Source organism: Sciurus carolinensis, chromosome 12, assembly GCF_902686445.1.
Source record: "Sciurus carolinensis chromosome 12, mSciCar1.2, whole genome shotgun sequence".
Classification (NCBI taxonomy): Eukaryota; Metazoa; Chordata; class Mammalia; order Rodentia; family Sciuridae; genus Sciurus; species Sciurus carolinensis.
This window is the reverse complement of record NC_062224.1, coordinates 15,469,996-15,490,164: the sequence shown is the minus strand read 5'-3', so window position 1 is coordinate 15,490,164 and position 20,169 is coordinate 15,469,996. Positions and strand designations below refer to the sequence as shown.

Genomic DNA, 20,169 nt, shown 5'->3' with positions numbered 1-20,169 from the left:
TGCATTTCTGTAATTGCTAGGTATGTGGACTATTTTTTCAGATATTTGTTGACTGTTTGAATTTATTCTTTTGAGAAGTGTCTGTTTAGTGCCTTTGCCCATTATTTATTGGGTTACAGTATTGTTAAGTTTTTTGAGTACTTTATATATCTGGAAACTAATGGTGTATCTGAGGTGCAGATGGCAAAGATTTTCTCCCCTTCTGCTGGCTCTCACTTCATGCTTTGAAGTGAGATTGTTTCCTTTGCTGTGAATAAACATTTTAGTTAGATGCCATCCCATTTATTGATTTTTTATTTTGCTTCTTGCACTTTAGGAGTCCTGTTAAGGAAGTTGATTCCTTAGTCAACATATTAGAGTGTTGGATCTATATTTTCTTCTAGTAGGCATAGGGTCTTTGGTCTAATGCCTAGGTCCTTGATCCACTTCGAGTTTTGTACAGAGTGAGAGACAGGGGTTAAATTTCATTCTACCACATGTGGATTTCCAACTTTCCCAGTACCATTTGTTGAAGAAAATATCTTTTCTCCATTGTATGTTTTGGCATCCTTGCCTAGTATGAGATAACTGACTTTATTTGGGCTTGTCTTTTTGTCTCCTACTCTGTTTCAATGATCTTCCTGCTGTGTTGGTGCCAATACCATGCTTTTCTGTTACTACAGCTTTGTAGTATAATTTTAAGGTTTGATATTGTGATGCCTCCTGCTTCACTTTTCTTTCTAAGAATTTCTTTTGTCATTCTGGATCTCTTATTTCCCAAATGAATTTCAGGACTTTTTTTCCTATTTTTATGAAGAACATCATTGGAATTTTAATAGGAATTGTATAGCATTTTTTGTAGTATTGACACTTTGACAATATTAATTCTGCTTATCCAAGAATATGGGAGATCTTTCCACCTTCTAAGGTCTTCTTCCTTTAGTTTTCTATAGATTTCATTGTTGAGATCTTTCACCTCATTTGTTGGATTAATTCCAAAGGGTTTTTTGTTTGCTTGTTTTTAAATGGGACCATTTTCTTAATTTTTCTTTCAGCTGATTCATCATTGGTATGTAGGAATGTGATTGATTTATTGGTTTTAGTTTTATATCCTACTACTTTGCTAAATTTATTTGTGAGTTCTAAAAATTTTTCTGGTGGAGTTTTCTTGGGTCTTCTAATTATAGGATCATGTCAGCAAAATAAAGACAGTTTGAGCTCTTCTTTTCCATATCTCTTTAATTTATTTACTTTGACTAATTTCTCTGGCTAGGGTTTCAAGGACTATGTTGAATAGAAATGGTAACAGAGGGCATCCCTGTCTCGTTCCAGTTTTTAGAGAGAATGCTTTCAATTTTTCTCCATTTAGAATGATGTTAGCTTGGGTTTGTCATATATAGCTTTTATAATGTTGAGATGTTTCCTCTATTCTTATTTTTTCTAGTATTTTAAACATGACTGTATGTTGTATTTTGTCAAGTGATTTCTCTGCATCTATTGAGATAATCATGTGATTCTTGTTTTTAAGTCTATTTGGTAAATTATATTTATTAATTTCCATATGTTAAACCAACCTTGCATCCCTGGGATGAACCCCATTTGTTCATGTGTACTATCTTTTAAATGTTTTTGTATGCAATTTGAAAGTATTTTATTAAGCATTTTTGCATCTAACTTCATCAGGCTATTGGTCTGAAGTTTTGTTTCCTTGATGAGTCTTTGTCTGGTTTTGGTATCAGTGTACTATCAGCTTCATAGAATGAGTTTGGAAGGTTTTGTTCCTTTTCTATAGGAATAATGTTTTGATAGTTAAGTCACAAGGTCAAGCACAATGTCCAAAATAATAAATACCTATTGTACTTATTTATGTTGTAATAGAAATATGGATAAATATATATGTAAATGAACATATTAATCACATATATACTTTTGCATTATTAGTGTCTTATTACTCAATTAACATGTTATTAATATATCATAATTTGCAGAATGACCCCCATTGAAAATTAGAGCTTGGTATGCTTATTTCCAGTTTGAGGTTTGGGCTAGGAACTAAGAGAGGGGGTCATGATTTGTATTAATGTTTTACATTTGTTTATTTGTTATTCTCTGAATAGTTTCACATACATTATTCCATGAAGTTCCTATGGAAGCAATTCACTGTTACTCTACATTGAACACTTTTTTAGTTAATATTCTTATTTTCTTCTCTATGCTTTGCAATACATTGCCACATGATAAAAAGGAATCAAATAAATTGGGCCTACATAGGAGTCTCACAATTTCTTGTTACAGTAGGGGAACATTATTAGCTCTATGTAAATTATCATTCCAACCATTAGAAAAGATTTGCATAATTACAGTATAATTTTAATATATTTACACTTAACATTGCAATTGAATTAGGAAATTCTGATGAAAAATTATGATATGTTTATGAGAATTTTGCCTACGCTTTGATATTTCCTACAGGGTTTATATACCTCTTAGTTCTTTAAAAGGTATCATACATGAACAAGTTTGTTGATCTAAGATAAATAAGTGCGCCTGAAGGTGGGATGAAGATGTGATTAGTAGTAATTTTTAACATTGACCTGAAATAATAATTACCTAATGAGTTGCTCAAGAAAGTTACATCGTCCTTAAAACAAATAGTTGGTTCTCAAGGACACTGTGGATTTTGTTTTAAAATGTAATCACTCAGCACTTACTAACTCCAGAATTTCTTGAAGGTTGAAGATCATGCTTCTCTGGATATCAGGGTCATCTCTGGGTTGATCTTAGGTCCAATTGAACTTAGATGGAGTTCATCACTTTCTTTCTAAAATACAAACAAGCAAGGGGATTTTCACTTTGTTATAGGCATGAAATGTCAACAATGTTTCATGGTTGAAAACAATGAATACTGAAGGATAACCAAAAAATTAAGAAGTGCTTTCAAAAGGTAACTAATCCTATGGTCAATATCCTTCTAATATGTTAACTCGAAGAGCAGGGGGAAAAAAAAAAAAAAAAAAACTCAAGCAAACCCTAGAGATGATTGCAAATGAGGAGATTACATACTCAAGACTAGAAAGTTAAAAACAGAGAAATTGCAGATGGATCTTGAGAGTTTAAGATGTAAAAGAAAATCAAGTGAATGAGATTTAATTTAGATAGACAAAGTGCCTTTATAAGAAGAATAATGCCAACGGGATTTATAAATCAAGTGAATACCAATTAGAAGCCAAAATAGAAGACAAGGACCACAAAAAAGTAGAGTTTTAATGTCAAAGGATATAACTGAAGATTTATATTTTGGACAAATTTCACTATTTTTGAATAAAAGAGTAGATAATTTCTGAAGCAGGTTTTTATTCTTTATATACAAAATGAAACATCTACACTTGAAAGGGGGAGTATATTTCTAGCAAAATATGCTCACTCGGGAATCAGAATAATTCAACTTAATTCAATAAACATACATTAAGGGCTTATTGTTCTGGGGGCATCAGGATAAATACCAAGAGTTAAAAGATGAATAAAATATGCTCACTACCCTTGATGAGTTTAGAGTCTGTTGAGGGGAAAACATAATTAATGTATTCTTATAAATATTAACTGAATTATATATACTATGTGACAACAGAATTCAGAAGACGAGGGAACAGTAGCTATAAACGTAAACTTGACTCCCCTGAATCACATTTGCCTTAGCATTGTCAGGGGCACGCCATTCCAGGCTTTGTGGAACAGCAAGTTTTGAAAGGAGCTAGAAACAAACAAAACCCTGTAAATAAAACATTACCAGTGATTAACCATTGACACAAAACTAAGAAAATACAAGAAATTTCACAACTTGTTTTTCCTTTGTGATAGAACAAAGTCTGTCACAAATTATTAGGCACACATAACATCACAATTGAAGGAACTTCTTTTCTAATGTAAATTTGGGAATTTTGCATATGAAGTAGAGAGGACCTGATTTATCCTACACCTAGAACAGTCTAGAAATGGTGCAAATAAATAACAGTTTTTAGGGCACTGGACTTCTAACAAGGCTGTAACATGCCCCAAGAGAGACAGAAAAACTGGTCCACATACTGTCTGGGTGGAATTTTCTGAATGATCAGGAAACCAAAGTTCCAGAACCTGCTGCTCTCCTTGGACTACGGAGAACATTTGTTATCTTCACTGTGGTTTCTCTTCCCCTTCCTCCACCAGAGGCAGGAGTGTGGATCCTGAATCACCATGATGAAAACCTGGTGAGGTTCCTGGAGATACAAGTTGCCAAAGTGTGACTTCCCAAGTCAACACTGTACACTAAGGGGCTTCCCACTGTCTAGCTAATTCAACCTCTAACAGTTTGCCAGTGTTACCACTTATTTTTTCCTACTAGACACTGCCAAGTTGGCTTCTATTCCCAGGAAGCACATCTTGGCTTTGATAATCTGGATTTACCTGCCACTCAAGATTTCAGGATGGAAGTTTGCTCTGAGAACTCAGCTCTCTGATGAATTCAAGAAATTCCCTTCACTTTCAGTTTCTTCAACTTTTTCTTGGTGTAAGAATGGGAGTGACAACCTCCAAATTCTTTAGTCATCAGACTTAAACCCAGAAGTCAGAAACTGACATTTAAAAAATGCAGTTTAGAAGTGCTGGGGATGTAGCTCAGTGGTAGAGCTCTTGCCTAGCATGCACTAACTCTGGGTTCAGTCCTCAATACAGAAAAAAAAAAAAAAAATCTAAAAATATGACATACTTGGGGATAAATCTGACAAAAGATACCCAGTACCTCTAAACTAAAAACAGTGAAATTTTGCTATGAAAAATTATAAAATACCAAAATATTAGCAAAATATTAGAAACCATATACCATATTCATGTGCCAGAAGACAATATCGTTTAGATTTAACTGCTCAACAAATCAATTATTTGTCAACAATAAAAATTTCAGAAAGGGTTTTCTTTTCCTTTTCTTTATAAATTGACAATTTAATTCTAAAATTCATTTGGAAATACAAATGAATAGAGTAGTTTTAGAGTATTCAAATCATGTCAAGTGCTTTATTAAGCTAATTTTAGTTATTCCAAACACACTTTTCAGTATGTTTACATTATCATGACTCTTTTTCTTATATTTTGATTAAATAAAATTATATATTTCTTAATTTGTGATATTTGAAAGGTGATGGGTGGGGTATGCCTTCTTCAGAGACCAATTTAATTAGGCTCTCTAGTCTTAATTTACTGCTAAATTCCCCTTTGGCTTTCAAATTTCATGAGAGGTATTGTGAGGTACTCAAAGACAGAAAAAGCCCATTTCTCTCCACTTTATAGGCTACGCCTTCATGGGCATGGTCAAAACAATCTTGATCATGAGCATAAAGGAAAATAACACAACTTCATTTTAAAACTTATTTAAAGCTACATTAATTGAGATATTTTGGTACTGGTATTAAGAAAGACATTGAGATCAAGGAATAGTGTGGAACATGGAACACATTCCAGAAATAGACCTGCACTCACACAGACCAGTGAAGTTCGACAGATCTGGAAAGTCAATTCAGCAAAAAAGAATGGTCTTTCCTTCAAGAGTATTGGAACAGCTAAATTTCTACATGTGAACTAATGAACTTCAATCCATACCTTGCACCATACATGAAAACTAGCTCAAAATAGATTACAGACCTAAATATAAACCCCAAACTAAAAGCCTGTAGGAGAAAAGATAGAAAAAAATCTTTGTGACTTTAGCTTTGAGCAAAGCTATCTTAGGACATCAAAACTTCAATCATAGTAAAAGCTGATACATTGGATTCCATCCCATTTAAAACTGCTTCTCTATAAAAGACACTAAACTCAAACATAAGGATATATCACAGACTGAGAGAAGATGTTTGCAAATGTTATGCTTTATGAAGGACTTGTATGCAATATACATAGCAAATCGTCAAACTCAATGATATGAAGACAAACATCCCAATAAGTAATAGACACATTTTTCATGGACACTTCTCCAAAGACAATATAAGAATGACAATCAGCTATGAAAATATGCTCAAGTTGTTATCCATTAGGGAAATGAAAACTTAGAATATTGTGATATCCTTCTAAATAACTGTTAGAATGGCTAAGATTTAAAAAACCATTTGAGCATAACAAGGTTTGACAGTCATATTGAAGAAAGGAATGCTCATGCACTAGGGTATCAAAACAAAAATGGTTCAGTCTCTATGGGAAATAGCTTGACAGCATCTTAAGAAGGTGGACACACACTTATCATATGACCCAGACATTCAAATCTAGGTATTTGTGCAAGAGAGATCACAACACATCCACACAAACACTTGTATGCAAATGATCAAAGCAGGGCTTCGATTTTGTTTTTGTTTTTGTTTGTTTGTTTGTAATCAGACTAGAAACAACACAAAAGTTCTTAAAACGGCAACTGAATAAATATATTTGCATTTCCATATAGTAGTATACTACTAATCAATAAAAAAGAAATGAACTCATGATACATGCAGCAAATGACAACATGAATGAACTTTAAAATGATTTTAGTTGGTGAAAGGAATCCAATAAAAAGTATACCAAACTGTATTATTTCACTTACATAATGTTTCAGAAAATGTGTATTCATCTGTAGTGACAGATAATAGGTCAGTCATCACCAGGAAATGGAGAGAGAGCAAAGAAGAGGAATTACAAATGTTGAGTATTAGTTTTGGGGTTGATGAATGTGTTTGCTCTCTTAACTACAGGTGCATATATCCAAACTTATTAAATTAGACAGTGCATAGATGTGCAGAATGTCTTATGCCAAATTATCTCTAAGTAAAACTGATCATTTGAAAAGCATATGCAAGGGTGACAAATTTTAAGACATTTTAAGAAGAGATCTGTGTAAGTTTGATTCTTCATTGAGGACAGTTTAGTCATTTTGGGGGTTTTAGTTGGGGAATGATGCTATCAGGAAAAATTAATGACATCACATGAAGAGCATTTTAAAAGAAAGAAGACAAATATTCCAATTAAAAAAACAGCAAACAATAGCTTTAAATATTTCACAGTTCATTCAAAGACCACACAGGTATATAAACACAAGCTCAGGTTTGAGGAGAGCACTTGATTAGATCACATGGTCATTTGAAAACATGTTCATCATGATTTTGATAAGATGTATAAATAACTGATTATTTTTTTCTTTTTGAGTGCTGCTCTGACCCTCATTAAAGAGAATAAGAGGCACACAGACAGGTACATCAACTTCTGTTTCTTGTATCTCAATTGTTCTGAGGTGACCTCTATTTACTTTTTAGACACAAGGCATGATGGTTTTCTGACTTGTCAACTCCACTACGCTACTGTTCTTAATTATTAAATCAAACACTAATCTGGGTGTTGTAAACATGTTTTGCAAATGCACTTGACGTCTATGACCACTTGATGGGAAGTGAGAAAGATTAGTATGGATAATTTAAATGGGACCAATTCAGTTAGTTGACATGCTATGAGCGGCACTGAGGCTTCCCTAAAGAATAGATTCCACCTGTGAATGGCCACCTTGCCATGCCTAGAGTTCTAGCTTGTCTCCCTGGTGACCTGCTGTGCAGGTGTCAACCTTGCCCACCTAGACTCCACAATAGGACAAGCCAGTTCCTGCAATAACCTGCTGGTCTGCTTCTGTGGTTGAACTCTGATATACAGAGCACTCTGAAATAAACTCACTTCTCTAAGGACAATTTTCCCTGTCCTGTCCTGTCTCACACCATCTTCTCCAGGCTGAATGGGTGGCTCTCTCCTATGCACATATTGTCATAGCCAATGCTTCTTCACATAGTCCTTTTCCTTATTTGATTGTGAGCTTTTAGATATTTATCCTTTCCCCGTTGGCATCTAACAAATTCCTGTTAGAATTTTCTTGACAATAATACAAATTTATGTATTAAATAGATTACTCCACATGTCTGTCCAATATTTACTGGGGGAATCACTTTCACTTTTTGCAGCAATATTATCTGTGTATACAGGGGCCAAGATTATTGTTCTTCCCCATTTTGACAATCATAATCTAAATTTTAAACGATCAATCTAAATTCAAATTATCTATGCCAGCAGGCTACAGTTACTTAATTCTGAGCTAAAGCACATAGTGTTCTCAAGACACCTGTGTTAGTATTCATTCCAAAAACACACATAACACAACATATTGCCAAGGACTTGCTACAACATAAATTTTGGAACATTCCTGTATGGATTCCAGGTCACTATGTAGTTCTTACTTTGTTAATGGTAAACTTTGCCTTTGAACTTTGCCACAACAATGCAATCTCAAGTTTTCAAAAACATTTAAGCAGCAGTTGTGAAAACTGGGAAGAGCCCAAAGGCATTTTTATGCCACCCAATAAACATTCATCTTATAGGACTTCTTATTTCACTTTCTGGAGATGGTGACTGACAGAGGAGCAGCCACAAATGAGCTAAACGGCTCCTTCGGTTGTGGAACTGTGACTACCCATCAGCCAACCCTTCTGCTTGTCAGTCCAATCACAGTTGAACTTCCAGCTTGCTTATTCATTGAAGCCAGCACACCTTTGGCATAAGGCAGAGGGGGTTTTGCTGTTCAATTAATATCTGGAGAATACTAGGAGGGAAATTTTATTTGCAATGAATTTGTCCCTCCATACATATTCTTATGAACTAATAATGAGGAAAATCCAAGCCTTTACCATCTGATCTGCGAGGCATTAAAAAACAAGACAGCAGCAATGAAAACCTTTTACACTTTATTCCATTTATCTTTCACTCAGATCCAATTCAGTGTGTGTGTATGTGTGTGTGTGTGTGTGTTTGTGTGTGTGTGTGTGTGTGTTATTTCTGTGGCATTTGCTGGATTGAGACACTTATAAATTCTCAGAGGTGCACAGCAACATGGAAATCAATAGGAATTTTCAATGTTGTATTTCGAAAAGTAAAAATCCAGCAGAGTGTATTTCTCCAGAGCTTATCTGGGAAAAGTTGGTCAAATCTCTCTGTCATCGATGTCACATCTGAAAATCTCTACATTACTGTAATTGCCTTAAGAGCTCTTAACAGCAAAAATACCCAAGAAGCAGTTAAGTACTGAGTATCTCAAAAGCACATCCAAAGAGATTGTGCTTTGTCTTTTTATTACACTTTGTTCTGAGGTCTTTCAAAATAATTGGCAATTTATTTATTTAAACCTGCCCTATCACACAATTAGAAAAAGCTATCATTTTCCCATGTTCCTGCCACGATGATAGTTGTTCTACAGAGACTCACCTGATTTTGAAGCTTTATTTATTTTTAATCTATGCAAGTCAAATAACTCAGGTTATTTTTTGCACAATAATCGAGATTGATATTTGTTAACACCAGGAAGTAATTCATAGAGATCTACAAAAGATCATAACCCTATCTTGCTGAATTCTATATATTTCTTACGGTTTTCAGAAAGGATAATACTGCACCCCAAGTGTTTCATATGTATGTTCTGAATCTTAAGTGGAAATTTGTTTTTACTTTAATGTATGTGTCTTGTCAGCTTTTCAATGTTCAAACTAAGCAAACTCAAAACTATCCAGGTGCTGGGCATAGTGGCGCACAACTGTTATCCAGGCAGCTCAGGAAGCTGAGACAGGAGGATCTCGAGTTCAAAGGCAGCCTCAGCAAAAGTGAGGTACTAAATAACTCAGTGAGACCCTGTCTCTAAATAAAATACAAAATAAGGCACAGTGACTGAGTGCCCCTGGGTTCAATTCCCAGTAACCCAAAACAAAATAAAACTATCCAGGTACCACTGTATCCAACCAACCAAGAAAACTGTTTGCAGTCTTACTGAGTATAGATTCTTAGGGGAAGAGAGCATGCTGGTTATCAGCAAACTAAAGAAAGAATGGTAAGATCTCTGCCCCCTGGCTTTAGGAGTCCAAGTCAGAAAGCCATATAACAAAAGCCCAGGGAGCCTTTAAATATTTCACCATCAAAGATGACTTTGGAGCACAGAATAAATTGACTTGACCGTGAATTCCAATTTCTAACCTTCTATTTAAATAGGTTTCTCTGTGTTAGCAGTGACAGCAAATATCAACAATTTGCCTTTTCTGAGACCATTTCTTTTTATTTTTAATATTTTTTTCTTCTTGAATTTTCTCCCTTTTGCCCAAACAATTCTGTGTCCTGACCTACACACGTTTTCTTAGCTCTTTCTCACACACCCATTGTGTTAAATACTGACTATCTCCAGTGGACATAGCATTTTATTAAAGGCTACAAATACATGGCTCAAAATAGAGAGATTTCACCTTTGACTCCCAGGAACTTAGCTTATAACTGAAGATTCCTGATAGAAATCATTAATAAAAGCTGAAGCAACAGGATATATTCCCAACTCAGTTTGGCTTCTTGTCATTAGTGGTGTAGTGGACAAAACACCAAGATAGACAAATAATTTTAAGAACTCCCCAGTGGGGAAAGAAAGTCCCCCTACTACGTCATGTGTTGTTATCCTTCTGCACAAATACAAATACTGACCTGAATCCTATTAAACAAGTTAAGACACTCCCCATCTCCCAACATACACACACACACACACACAGTTTACCAAACACTTGTTCAGGTCAATTAGTGCTAAATTTCCAGCTGCCTGATAAATCCTTGGTGACTGGGTATCACAACAAGCATTTCTATGGGGCCAGAGACTCACCTAATACCAAGCACATAAAAAGTACACAGCAAGAGAATGGAGAAAAAAGAACTTACTCTTCTGAATGAAATTTAAATATCCATCCTCTATTCTAACCTTTTCCTTCTCCCTAAATTTGGCATCACTGTTGCTGCATGAAAACATTTGCCCACATGAGCGCGCACACACACACACACACACACACACACACACACACATACATCCTGCATCCACAGGTGTATTTAAAATAAATTGCGTAGATTTGCAGAAAGGGAGGTAATTGGGTGTTTATATTATGGATCATATATAATTCTGCAGAAGAGCCCATTGGAAAAAGGAGTTGTGAGAAATAGTTTAAAATGATGGAGTGACCAGTCTTCTCGATAGGATGAGGGACCTAGTTCCAGGTACTTCTTCTTCATTTCCTTTCTTATCAGTGGAGTTTTTCAATCAACCTAATCTACCAGAACATTTCTCCTAGGCTACTGAGATATATTTGCAGGAAACAACTTTCCCCTCACCGAAAGAAATAGGTTTAACTCCTTCATTCCTTGAATTCTGTAATTCAGGGGAAAAGTAAGTTTTCCATAAGGTATTTAAAGGAGGAAAGAGAGATGAATCTATGTGGAAAATTAGGTGAAGGAGTGGAAAATTGCATCTACCTCATAAGTCCAACTACACAGAGATAGATTCCTCCATGAAAACCTGGGAATTTCATTTTAGAATGGCACTTGCAAAGTCAGCAGCGATACTTAACAATGTCTTTCCTGCTGCAAGCACATTTTTTTTGCCCCAATAATAAGAGATAATTTGGACCCATTCTCCTTTTCATTTAATGCTGTCCATTTCCATTGCATTTCTCCTACCTCTTTTCCCACACGAGAGATGATTGTATTACTTCTGGAAGATGATGAATCACTTCAACAAGAAATACGTGGCATCTGGTTAAGGGTCTTTCTAGCATATAAATTAAGCGTGAATGACAGCTGGGTCAAAAATTTCCTTTGAAATGGGTCCCTGTGCGGCAGGTAGAATCAAGTATTCCTACTTTATTGGCAGGAGGTGTTTCCAGGTCAGATGAAGTCTCTAGCTTTTGTTACAGAGAAGAGGGTCAGTTGGCCACACCACTGAAAATAATTGATGAGATAAAAAGAGAGATACGTGAGGAAAATGAAAAGATGTATTTAATAACTATGCTGAGATGGGTGGTAATACTATGGTACTATGGTAATACTGAATGATGCCACAAAAAATACTTACCATAATCAATGAAAGCTGCAATAAATAAATAAAATGCCACCATTCAGTTCATTTAAGACATTCTGGTCAGTCCCCATTAAGAAAATTTCCCAGGAGGCAAAAAAAAAAAAATTAGAAAAAGATTCTTTTTTTCCATTTCTAATTTATGTGATATATTTCTGAGCTGGAAGATTTGTCTTATTCTTTTTTTTTTTTTTTCCAAAATCTGTCTCATAAGAAAAGTAGAATCCACATAAAAAAGATTTAATTTTTTGGAATCCCTTTGCTTTGTTTACAATTTTTAAACATTTTATTTGTGGTCACAACAATTACTTCTCTGTCAGGAAATTCAATTTATTTCATAGGGAAGTCAGCAAAGGAACAAAAACATCAAACAAGGGAAGATTCTCCAACATTCCACATGATGGCAGAAGATCTTTTCCTTATTAAGTAGTCAAAGCTTACAGGTTTGTATTATTCTATTAAATATAGCAAGATAAGCAATCTCCCATATTCTCTAAGCCATTTTAGAGTAATTTGTTCTCGGGACAAACCAGAAGGAACGATGTGTTTTCCTGTGTGAAAAACAAACAGCCAAAAAAAGAAAAAGAACGAAAGAAAAAGGAAAAGAGAAGCTAGAACAATCTTCCTAAAGTTTTCCTAAAATTAACACTGAGATCATGAAAAGTACCTTTCAAAGTCACGCTTAAAATGGGATCTTTTAGATCCCAAAGGTCGATGACTGTTTCGTCTGTTTATTGTTGTAAATCACAGAAACCAGTCGGGTGAACGCAGTCGTAGCAGGCTGACTGGTAAAATCCCCATGCAGATGGTGGATGTCTTCCAGAATGCTTTCTGCAGAAGAGCTTCCTCTGACTTGCAGGGTGACTCCAGTGCAGCAGAGGCTCAGGAGACAGTGACCTCTTGCATCGAGACCAGATTTCCAGGTACCACTGATCCAACAATTATCGGTCTTATAAAATACTGTTATTTCCAGTCTTCGGGCAACAATTTAGAACACATGGGTTGCAAAGCTGAGTTTCCCTATGGTTTGAAAACACAGCATTTCCCATAATGCTGTTTGACCACCTCATTGACTGACTACTCAAGTTTTCCTATTTGTTTATTTTCAGTGAGAAATGAAAGTGAGATAGATCCATGAGTTCCCTGCGCTCCTCACCTTCATAAGTCCAAGGATGGTCCCCTCTCATGTTTTGTGCTAATCAGAATGAAGTTCTGCATCAAAAAAGTAATGTGCACAATTTAATGTACATACCTGCATACAATCTTCACAAACTACTGAATGCATAAAACTGAACCAGGTAATGATTTACACATGCTTTTATTTAAGGATGGGAAGAAATCAACTCGAGATGAGAAATCAACCTTCCATTTTTATATTGCCTTAAGAGGGTTCAATGTATTCCTAGGTCTACGGTGACATTTAATCTTCAAATGCACCTTTATGTTGGAGCTATTATTTAAATCTCCCAAATTGTGTAAATGAGGATTGGCAGTTAACTTTTTTCTAACATTATAGAGCAATTTGAAAGGGGAGGAATTGAAATAAAAAATTTTAGCTCTTATTTCTACTGTTAAAAATTGAAGAGAAAAAATCACAACATGAGATTATAATATTGCTAAATGATGCTTTTAGTGTTATAAGAATATTTGGCCAAGTTAATTCCAAGTGAACTCACGGTGGGAATCAAGGTTATCTGATAGTCAATTGCTCCCACTTATCAATGCCACTTGGGAATGATTAAAGGCAAGAACTGAGAGACCCACAGTTTCTAAGGATGGGCTGGTCCTGAGTGTCCCTTGCTAGCGGGGTTGATACTCTTTCTCTCTTTTAAGACCATCTAAAGTTTCTTACATGAGACCAGAAAAGATCCATAATGAAATGGGGAGGTGCTCTCTGTTTCACAACACCAAGGGATCAATCTGGTAGAAAATCACATATTTTTGTCTAAATCTCCTTCAAGTATCATGGAAACATTGAACCAGTCTTGGTAGGTCCTCCAGGAACCTAAAGAACCCTCAATGTGGTGCAGAGGTGACCATTTTCAATATTTCACCATCAAAGAGAATAGATAGCATTATCTTACCTTCAATACAAGCCAAAGAGAAAAGACTTGGGGGAAAAAATAACCATTTGGCTACAAACAACAAAGCTATGGATACTTTAGTGACTATTTTCTAGTAGAAAACAACAGTTTATTTGGCTCAGCAACTATGCTGGCCAACTTTAATGTCATGTTAACAAAGTACTGACATAATGAATTATATGGAAACAGAGTACATAGTGTTAACAATAACTGCAACTTCTCTGAAGAGTATTGAAATTTTACAAAGGATACCTTCTCTGTGCGTTCCTATAAAGGAGTATACATACCAGGGGAGAAGAATCCTATTTGATATTTACATATTTATACATAAAAGGAAAGTTTACAGTTCACAAGTAATTAGAACAAACCATACTTCATCAAATACTTTTTGGCTTTATGTATTTGTTTAAATTAACTGAAGAAGTTCTTCCTACATTATTTCATGTACACTGCTAGATTTTTAAAACTAGAGATCCTTTAAAAACCATTCCATCACCATCCAAACCTGTATTTCCTGTTGAGGAATATATTACTAGTATCACTAAGTTTTGCTCCAAGTCTTCCAGAAGGTTAATGACCAGAATAGAGGCTACAACTGAATTCTCTTGATCCTGATCTTATTATCTTATCACTAGATTATTTTACACAAATTTCCAAGCTTATAACTTGCATGGCAAACTATCATATTGACATACTAGAGTCATAGAACTCAGAAACATTTACAGCAAGTCAAAAAATTATTGCAAAAAAGAAAAAGAAAAACCAACCTACCACCACTGGAACACAGGTTTCTGCCTGCCATGTGAAGACTTAAATATTTCTTTCAGACACTAATTCTCAAGAAAAAAGCAAACAAAAATAAAAGAGAAGGCCAGTGAGAAAATGAAAGGCAGAATATATTGAAATGTTTTTCAACCACTTATGATCAGAGAAGTACAATTTATGTGTGGAATTATAAAGGACCCTTTCTCCATGGCTAGGTCTAAGATTAGGAAAATTAGTCAAAGATTGGGTGACTTCACACTCTTTAAGGGAGTTTTCAAATTGAGCAGCTGAGAGATCACAAGGAAGCTTGTGCAGTTCATGTCTCTGAAGACCAAATAGCCTGATAATCCTGCCCCATGATCCTGCTGTGCAGAGGATAAAAGCCCATCAGAAAGTTTAGGCAACATGCGCAAGGTAGCTGGAAGTGGGTGTAGGGAGACTTACTTGTCTAGTTCCAAAATATTTCATGTCCTATATTGTAAAAAATCATGCACCCACATCAAGTCCCCTCTAGACAGTGTCCCCTGGGTTTGATTTTAAGTATAATTTCATAAATATTTTGAATAATTTTAATTTGAAATGAGCATGTTTACTTTTGTGTTTAAGAGATCTACAATAAGGCCTACATCGATTATTCAATGTTCCTCATGCCCTTCATCTTTCCTTTGTCTCACAACATTCAAATATTGCTTTGCCATATGAATTCATTACTAGAATATGCAGTACCAAAAAAGGGAACCCTACAGTCCTGTGATCATTTAAATTTTACAGTTTGGGACTTTGTCCAGCCTCGGTCTGTGTGTGTGTGTGTGTGTGTGTGTGTGTGTGCGCATGCATGTGTGCACGTGTTATTTGTTTATTTGTCTTTTGTTTTGTTTTTGAAGTCTGTAAAATAAAACTACATATTCCACTATTTGATGGTTTGATACAGGGAAGCAATAAGTAATTCTAACTTTTCTTAAATTCTTGAAGTATAGCTGATATTTCTAAATCCAAATTTTTATAAAGAGCAGGAAGGCAGTTATTAAGTCACTTTAAGCAAGTTTTAAAAAGCATTTCCATTAGAATTTATATATCTTGCCACATCTCTAATAAATTTCAAAAGGAATTTGATTTGTAAAACTGCTCTATTTCATTTTTGGGTATATTTGTATAATGTGAAGTAGGACTACATCTTTCATGACAATATTCATATTTGCTTTTATTTTACCTTGGGCAATGTTTGCAACTTTGAGTGATCTTCCTCAGCTTATTGATGAAAGCAGAAGGGAGGAAGAAGAGAGAAAAAATTTAAGACCTACAGGATTTTGCTCTTACGTATATTTAGTATTTTTGTTCCCAAATGCATTAGATGCCAAATTTCTTTCAAAAAATTTGTTAATAATTTGGTATTTTTTCTCAAGCTAAAAGAAGCAGAAGTGATTATAAACATTTGGATAGAGACTTTTAGACTTCTTCAAGAATGTTTCCATACCTTATGCCTCAGCAATATGGTGCATGATCATAATGACTCTATAAGAGTCATTAACCTAACTACAAAGAGATCAAGAGAGCTTTTGGATTCCCTAGCTTTAGTCAAAGGAGGTAATATGATATGCATACTAAAGATAATACAACTAAGGAACCATGCACAGAAGTAGATTGTACAACATTCCCAAATAACTTTCTTCCAGCTCTGACTTGGTTCATATGAATAAAGAGGGTGTGCATGTCAACAAACTATTTATTTAAGTAGAAATTAATAGAAATGAGTATCTTCAGACAGAATGAGGTCATCTAATTTAACTCTCTTGGTTTGCAAGATTGAAAAGTGAGTCAAAAAGTACGCAGAATAAAGAATAAAACCAAGGTCTCTTGATTTCCATTGGCTGCTTTTCTCTTTATGAAAAAATTTGAAATGGTATTTATTTATACAGGATTAAATACTATAACATGCATAAAAGCAGGTGGGTTTGGTGTTGAGTTCCACATCTCTTAATAAAACTATTACTCTGGTTTCTTTAGAATATATGGTCTATTCCATTTGTAATCCACCCATTTTTTTCTTTGTTATGATTTTATGACTGAATCCTGTCTTTCAAACAAGATTGTAAGACTTCTAGTTTTAGGACAAGGTATAAAATCAACTTGACACACTACTTTGTGCATGAAAGATGTTTAAAATTGGGTTTATTGACTGTGCTAATAAAAAGTCATTACATATTATATTGAATTTACAATAAGTAATTCAATTCTCAAAATATTTGGATTCAGAATCTCATAAAACATAAAATTATTTTAGGGAATTGAAAGAAAATGGAAAATAGTTTTGTGTTTGAAATCATTTTCCTACGTATTCTAAAGATTTTTAAAAAATTAATATTTAATATTTACCTTCAAAATAGAAAACAATGAGTCGCATGAGAAAATAAATGGCACTAAGTAAAAAGTAAGAAACCTCAGAGAATACTCTTTCAGAATAACCATTTTCCAAATAACAGTTTACCCCTTATCAGCAATATTGAAGAAACTCATTTTAATTAAAATATTTAAAAGTATATCATACATTACTTGGTCTTCTCACATACAGTGTTTTTAACAATCTAGCATCATCACTACAAGGCCCACATAATGTTGTTTCTTTTTTGATAATTATGTCTGTTCCCTTGAACTAAGATGTCATTTATCACTTGTGGCTCTCAGTGTAACTAACGTTAGATATATATTTCTCTCTAATGTCTTGATTCTACGATGCAGTTCATGGGTGAGGTTTGTTAGAATCAGGGGGAAGGTATGTACAAATAGGTTCTGAAGCCTGAAGGCTTTCTTTTAAGTAGCAAATGAATTTTTAATTCCTCTACTCTGTGGGTTGGCTGCTTGGCAACCAGTATTAAACAAATTCATCATTCTTCTCCATGTTCCAGATAAAAAAGGTTATGAATTATCAACTTCAGGGATAGTTGAACTATAAATCTATTGATCCCAAGTGTTTTAACTTATGCAAATTCTACCCACCTGATAAATATTTGTTTGTCATGTATTAGAGAAGTCATTCTACGTGATGGATTGGGATGTTGCTGCACTAGTTAACTTTCCTAATATTAATTCCTAAATCTTACCAAGTGTGATTACATTCCATGGGTATTGACCAAGAGCAGGAAATGGTAACAACACATCAGACAAGTAGGTATCATCTTACGAAACGGCCCCATAAGTGCTATCCAGCGGCTGATGACACTCTTTCCTTTACCCCTCCCAAACTCTCCAGTCTCCTTCATTTATAAACCTCACCTCCTTGCTTTGCTGCAAGTTGTTGGAATTGTTGACCTGCTGATGCATTTCCTCTACTCCTCTGTATTATGATTGGTTGGTAAAGAGCTAATGGAATTTGCTGCATTTTCCAGAGGACTCATAAATCCTTCATGGTCAGTATACAACACATGATAGAAGGTAAAGTTTGGAACACACTATTTTTACACCTAAGTATCAGTTCTTCCAGTTTCATTAATGGAGAGATTTTTCCTTCTTCACTGAATCAACTTCACGTATTGTCCAAAGTCTGTTCTCTCTAGATTTGTGGGTCTGTTTCTTGGCTTTCTACTCTGTTCTGTGATATTGTAACTTGTCAAGATATCAGAAATTGTGGTAGTCCACTTTTTTTTTTTTTAAATGAATATAATACTACCACTCAAGCTCAAAACAGTTCTTCTCTTCCACAGTTAATTCCAATAAACATGTTTTGAAGCACTGCCTTTAATTATTGGCCTCAGGGTCTGGATTTTTAAAAGTTATTTATATAATAAGTGCTTAATATTCCTGACATTGAGGGCTTGTCTTAAAACGCCTAATTTTCAACTCCTCTCTAGATACAAGTATGGGAACAGAATAATAATTTCCAAATAACACTTTTGTCTATGGAAAGCATTTGGGGAACTTTAGCTGCATATTCTCTTCATTCCTTCATAGTTCACTAGGAGGTAAATATGGACATTCCAATGGAGTTGATAAGCTGGAAAGAAGCTTAGAATAACATTGTTAAACATGTAACAGACCATGACTAAATGTTAGGATCTCAAAATAATTTTTAAAGATGTGTTCACTATAGAAAGTCATTCTCAATGATGCTCCGAAGACCACAGTTTATGAGGCAAATCCAGTTAGATTCAACACACATTTTTATAAATAGTATTATGTGCAGATTTTAAAACTCATTGTGTATCTGTTAACTCAATTACATGAGAACAAACATTTAGTACTTACCCTCAGATCTGGCTAATTCAGCATTTATTAAATATAAAGAAAATCTAGAAAAATTACATCTAGCTCTAAATATAAATCCAAAATGCATATAACATGTGGTATACCCCAAAACACATAGCTTTCTCTTATCCCCAAATGCCAGCTGAAGTCTTTTATTTTTATTAAAGTATTAAAACTTTTAGATATCTTGGGGAAAACATTGCATTTGAAATGGAACACATTAAAAATAAGCATACAATATCAGGCCACCCAACATTAGAGATATAAGATATTTTGGAAAGATACATTTTAGAAATGAAAGCACTGTGGACTTGGGTTATTAATCACCTTGATAAGGATGATAATACACTATAGTTAATAAATGGCTGGGACTGTTAACCATGCCTCCACACCAATGCTATTTCCATACTAAATAAAGGCAATGGTTTAATTGTTAATTATCACTGTGTCCAATGACACTGCGTAACACTTGGAATTACAAAGATTGGCAAAAACCCTCAAGAAGGTTGACAGGAAAGAAAAGGCAATGTACTCATAAGTATAGAAATATACATGATGCAAGGCACACATTTGCAAAAGTGTTACAAATCCAAGTGAGTTCAACTAACAAGGGAGAGGCGAAGGAAAAGGAAGGGGGAAACAGAAAGATGAGGGGAAAATAAAAACAAGATGGATTTCGGCATACACAACCAATGGAAGACTCTTCAATGGAAGACTCTTGGGAAGGTCTTGAGAAAATCCTTGAAAATGAAAATTTGAAAACTGAGAGTACAGAAGAAAAAGTAAGGAGAGAAGCGTTTCTGCCAGGAAATGAATCGTGTGCAAAGATGAAGAGTCCACACTGCCTGCACCTGAGACCTTCAGTCCCCTGCTCTGCTGCACTTTGAGGACCACTCTGTTCCCATCTAACCACTGCAGTTGTTGGATGCTACCAGCATGTCACCAATTGCACCTTGAGCAAGCCCTCATCCTTGCCTGCCCTTTCCTCCATTGCAATTCATTTGTGTCCAAGGGAGAAAAACAGAAACTTTCATTTTATTTTATTATATTCTATTATCTGCATTCTTAAGCAGGGTGTACCATACCCAACACTTTCTTTTTCTATTTTCCCTTAAATAAAGGTAGGAAAAGCTTTTAGTAAAAGTAATC

The 20,169-nt window shown here is 34.8% G+C and overlaps 1 long non-coding RNA gene across 6 annotated transcripts in view; it reads right to left on the bottom strand.

Annotated features, from left to right (window-relative positions):
* LOC124961087 (uncharacterized) overlaps positions 1 to 20,169 on the bottom strand; it is an 83,093-nt gene that overhangs the window by 52,705 nt on the left and 10,219 nt on the right. For 2 of the 6 annotated variants that reach the window (XR_007104233.1, XR_007104235.1), the window contains exons 4-5: positions 11,536 to 11,796; positions 2,691 to 2,800 (exon numbers count right to left, since the gene is read on the bottom strand). This is a non-coding gene — a long non-coding RNA (uncharacterized LOC124961087). Of the gene's footprint in view, positions 1 to 2,040; positions 2,801 to 11,535; positions 11,797 to 20,169 lie in introns of those variants that run through there. The other 4 variants (XR_007104232.1, XR_007104234.1, XR_007104230.1 and 1 more) reach the window with 3 other exon arrangements.